General features: G+C 35.9%; 1 protein-coding gene across 3 annotated transcripts in view; it reads right to left on the reverse strand.

Annotated features, from left to right (window-relative positions):
* The window catches only part of Gtdc1 (glycosyltransferase like domain containing 1), a 345,861-nt gene that overhangs the window by 313,135 nt on the left and 27,024 nt on the right, over positions 1-5,702 (reverse strand). The window lies entirely within an intron of this gene.

Genomic DNA, 5,702 nt, shown 5'->3' on the forward strand with positions numbered 1-5,702 from the left:
TGTGTGTGTGTGTGTGTGTGTGTGTGTGTGTGTGTGTGTGTGTGTGTGTGGTGTTGTGATGTAGCCCACACACCATTTTTCAAGTTGGGGTCCTGTACTAAATAAAAAGGGGAAAAGGAACAACCTAGTTGAATACCAACATTCCCCTTTCTTTGCCTCCTATCTTCCCCAAATGTAAAAGCAGCCTCAAGTTCTTGATATGTTTTAATAAATAAATGACATGTCTAATTTAATAAAATATGTTTTAATAATTTATAAATAATATAATTTAAATTATATAAAGAATAAAATAATAAATCATAAATCATAAAATTTAAACTAACCTTTTAAAAGTAAATGCTACAATGCTTTATGAGATACACAACACATGACACAAAACAGTCAAATATTGTATATTGTCCTCAAATATTATATTTAATAGTATACTACTTTAATATAAGCTACAATGAGTAAACATAAGAACCAGTAAATTAAGATATAAAAATATATATGGCCAATAGTACAAAAGGAGGACAAATAAAATGCAAAAAACTCTACAAGTAAGATCAATGAAGGTATAGAATATAATGATCAGACTGGAAAACTAGAATAATGGGATACTTAAACTTAATCATATTAATTACAGTATTAAATAGGAAGTGATTAAACAATTCAGGTAAACAGTAGACATTTTAGACTGGATATAAAAGCAAGAACTATATGTTATCTGGCAGAAAAACAATTCAAATCAACAGATAAATTCTGGCTTTACCTATGTTTCATAATAGTAAATGATGATACTGAACATCTATTAATGCTTACTGGATACTAGAAAAATGTGTCCAGACATTTATCATTTTCTCATTGTATTACCCTTTAATTTTTTAAATTATAATTTCTGTAAATATATTATGCTCAAGATCCTTCATAAACATGACTTACAAATATTTCCTTACTCTTTGATAAGTGGGGTTTTCTCTTTTATAACATTCTTTTGTGGTCTAAAGTTGTTGATTCTGATTAAAGTCACATTATTTATTTTTCTTGCATTGTAACTTTAAAGATAGGTACCCTGTAATAAAAATGAACCCAAAGAAAAAGCACATCTCCTCCTAGCTTTCTTTCAAAAGTTTTAGCTTTACTTCTCAAACTTAACTGTATAATCCACTTAACACTAATTTTTATTTGCCATGCATTGAGAGAACTGACATTTTATATTTTATTTTATTGTATTTTTGTTATTTTATTTTAGACAGTATCTCACTATATAGCACAGGGTAGACCCCAACTTATACTTCTGCCTTAACTTTCCTAGTCCTGAGATCACAGGCTCACTGAACAAATTTCTATACTCTCAGAACTCTAACATAAAAGAATGTGAGTTTGAGACTAGTCTGGGCTGCATAAGTTTCTTAACCAATCAGAGCTACCCTGGGAGGGCTTGTCAAAAAACATGATAGGGTCCAAAACAGAACTTTAGTGAAGATCTCAAAGTCACATTATCCTCTCGTAGATGGACTTGAAAAACACTTGAATTCAGGAACTCAAATTGGATACCACTAGAGTCAGTGGCCAAGGCCAAGCCTCCACACTCACCCATCATCAACCCAACCTACCTGGCTGATCTGGGACTGCTCGGATTCCAATCCTAGATTCAAACTGGAACTTACAGTAGAAGATTCCAGAGTCAGATAACCCTACTGCCCAGCAATCAGCCACCCACTGCTGGGCTCAGGGACCAAATGGAGGCCACAATTGGAGTCAGAGATCTCCAGAACCAGTCTCCTCCCCTTACCCTACTACCTATCCTCACCTGATCCCTAGTCAGCCACCTCACCCACTGTACCAACAGTGGATAACAGGGAGTATAAACCTGGAACCCCAGAGTGACCCGAAGGCTGAAAAACAGCCATCATTCAGCTAATTCCACAACCTAATGAGGTAACACCAAAGACCCATCCAAAAAAAAGGCAAAACCAGATGTCCACAGTAAGAAACACCACAAATAGCTAGCTCCAAATGTCTATATCCCAACACAAAAACACAAACATTGTGGATAACCAAGACAACACCCCCATCATAATATTCTGAGAAAGTAAACTTAGCTGATATACAAGACAAGGACCTCAAAAGAGGATTGTAAATATACTGAGTGCAAAGAGGATATGAATAAATGTCTGAATGAAAACCACAAAATCACAGTTGAGTAAAATAATAAAAAGAATACAAGATACAAAAATAGAATTTAATAAGGACATAGAATCAGGAAAAGCCAAACTGAAATAAAACTTGAAATGAAAAGCTCAGGATGTCAAACAAAAAGCTTGGAGGAAAGCCTCACCAACAGACTGAATGAAGTACAAGACAGACTATCACATCTTAAAGACAAGGTAGAAGAAACACATCACTCAATCAAAGAAAATGTTAAATCTAGAAACATCCTCAAGAATAAACATCCAAAGACCATGGGACATTAATGAACAGACCAAACCTACAAATTATAGGTATAGAACAGTGGTTTTCAACCTCCATTGAAACAGTGGGTCATGACCCCACTGAAGTTAAATAACTTTTTGCAGGGGTCACCTAAGACCATAAGAAAATACAGATATTTACATATAAGAGTCAAAACAGTAAGAAAAATAATTATGAAGTAGCAATGAAAAGTATTTATGGTTAGGGTCACCACAACATGAGGAAGTGTATTAAAGGGTCACATCATTAGGAAGAATAAGAACCACTGACTGGTATAGAAGAAGAAGAAACCAAGGTCAATAACACAGAAATATTTTCAACTATTCATATAGGAACAATTCCCAAAACTAAAGAGATGCCTATCAAGGTACAAGAGGATTACAGAACACCAAACAGACAGGACCAAATAATAAACTCCCCACAAGACATAATCAAAACACTAAATGTACAGGACAAAGAAAGGATATTAAAAGCCACAAGGGAAAAAGATCAAGTCACATATAAAGACACACCAGAAACATACTTGGCTTTTCAATGAAGACTTTAAAAACCATAAGAGCCTGAAAGTCCATAAAGATCAGAGATTAACCCAGAGTATCACCCTCAGCAAAACTATCAATGATAATCGAAGGAGAAAGAAAACTGTTTCATGACAGAAATATACTTAAGGAAATCATGTCCACTAAGCCTGCTCTATAGAAGTTACTAGAAGGAATGCATCAGCCTGAAGGGAAGATTAAACACACTCAAGAAGACACAAGAAATATATAATCCCAGAACAGATAACCAAAATACGTCAAAGAAAACAAAAATTAAAATAAAATAACAGGAATTAGTAAACACTGTTCAATAATAAATCTCAACATTAAAGGTCTCAATTTACTATTAAAAAGAAAACAATTAAATCAAAAGAAAAATTTTTAAAGGAGGTGGAGCTCTTCTGTTATATGACAAAATAGATACCAAACCAAAATTAGAAGAGATAGGGAAGGGACACTTCATAATCATTAAAGAAAAAAAATCTACCAAGAGGATATTACAATTCTAAACATCGAAGTATCAAACACACTGGCACTTAATTTCATGGAGGGAGGGAGGGAGAGAGGGAAGGGCGGAGGGAGGGAGAGAGGGAAGGGCGGAGGGAGGGAGGGAGGGAGGGAGGGAGGGAGGGAGGGAGGAAAACACTATTTGATCAAAAATCATGGCCTGACACTATTACTGAGGCTATGGAGTGCTCACAAAAAGGGACCTAGCATGACTGCCCTCCAAAAGACCCAACAAGCAGCTGAATAAGTCAGATACAGATATTTGCACCCAACCAATGAACAGAAGCAGCTGACCCCTGTTGTTGAATTAGGGAAGGCTGAAAGAAGCTGAGGAGAAGGACAATTCTGTAGGAGGACCAGCAGTCTTAATTAACCTGGACCACTGAGATCTTTCAAACACTGGACCACCAAACAGACAGCATATGCCAGCTAATATGAAGCCGCCAACACACATACAGTAGATGACTGCCTGGTCTGTGTTCATTCAGAGATGATGCACCTAGCCCTCAAGAGACTGGAGGCTCCAGGGAGTTTAGAGGTCAGGTGGGTTGGGAGGTGGGGGCATCCACGTGGAGATGGGGTGGGGTTGGGAGGAGGTGAGGGATGTGAAGCAGTTGGAGGGTAGATGGGGAAGGACGGGGAATGAAATATGGAGTGTAAAACATGAATTACAAGTAAAATTAAATTTTAAAAAAAAAAATCACATAATGACCATAACACAGTGATAGTGGGTAATTTTAAAACCCCACTATCACCAATGGACAGATCATCTAGACAAAAATTAAACAGAGAAACTCCGGAGTTAAATAATATCAGAAGTCAAATAAACCTAACAGACATTTAAAGAACATTCTGCCCAAACAATAAAGAATACTTTCTTCTCAGTAACCCACAGAACTTTCTCCAAAATTGCCCATATCTGAACACAAAGCAAGTCTCCAAAAATACAGAAAAATTGAAATGACATACTGATTGCTATTACCACACCTGAATAGTTTGCTATCAACAATAGGAATGGCAGAAAGTACAAAAAAAGTCATGGGAACTAAATACTTTTCACTACTGAGTAAAAACTGGGTCAAGGAAAAAACCTCAAAAATGGATTTAAAAACATCCTAGAATTGAATAAAAAATGAGAATATACATATCAAATCTATAGGACATACTGAGGCAGTTTAAGAGCAAACTTTAGAGTACTAGATGCTTACATTTTTAAAAATGGAAAGACTTTATATTAATGACTTAATGATACACAACAGAGAAGGCACACATATGACCTCACAGCCACTGTGACAGCATGCATGAGACCTACACAATATACAGGTTCAAGCCAGATTAAATTCCAGCTTGGAAAAACAGGAGGCAAATATGATGTCCACCTCTAGTAGAGGAGCTATTCATATTTGGCTGCTGCTGAAAAGGGGGAAATCAGTTTTCTTCAGTTATCTTATGCCTGATCTACAGACCACACTCCAGGACCAGCCTCACCCAGGAGTAGTCAGCCAACACAGACTGGAATTAAAGGGTTGAGACAGAAAGGGTAGCAGACGGAGCACGCATGTGAAATTGGTAGGGGAATGAATATAATCAGAATATACTATAAGAAAATAACAAAGAATAACAACAGTTTTTTTAAGAGGAGAAAAAGAAATGCAGAAAAGGGAACTTAATCACTGAATTTTATGAAAGTCAATGATCATTTCTGGCCTTTCAATTTCATTTAAGAAATCTGTATGTCTGTCACTACTGTGATGCCAATTTGAAGACGGAAGCTTTATAGTAAGCTTTCAAGTCAAGAATGTTGACTCCTTTATGCTTATTTTTTTTTTTTTGAACCTTGTTTTGACTACTCTAGGTTCATTACATTTCCATATACCTTAAGATTAGCTTCTTGGTTTTTACTTTGTGTTGTTCTGTTTTGGTATACTCTGAAGGCAATTGGTGGTGATGGTAGTAGTGTTAAAACAATTATCCTGCCATGGAACCTGGGAAGGCCTCAAACTCAAAATCCTCTTACCTTAGTGACCAAGTATTGTAACTACAGGCACACACCAAAATACCTGACATCAGTTTCTCATTTTGTAATAAAGAAAAACAAAGCAACTGCAAGAAATGTTGACTGACACTGACCTGAAACAGAGGATGATGTCTAGAAGAACTACTATCTTTTTTTTTTTTTTTTTTTTTTTTTTTTTTTTTTTT

This window comes from Mus pahari, chromosome 3 (genome assembly GCF_900095145.1).
Source record: "Mus pahari chromosome 3, PAHARI_EIJ_v1.1, whole genome shotgun sequence".
In the NCBI taxonomy this organism is placed as follows: domain Eukaryota; kingdom Metazoa; phylum Chordata; class Mammalia; order Rodentia; family Muridae; genus Mus; species Mus pahari.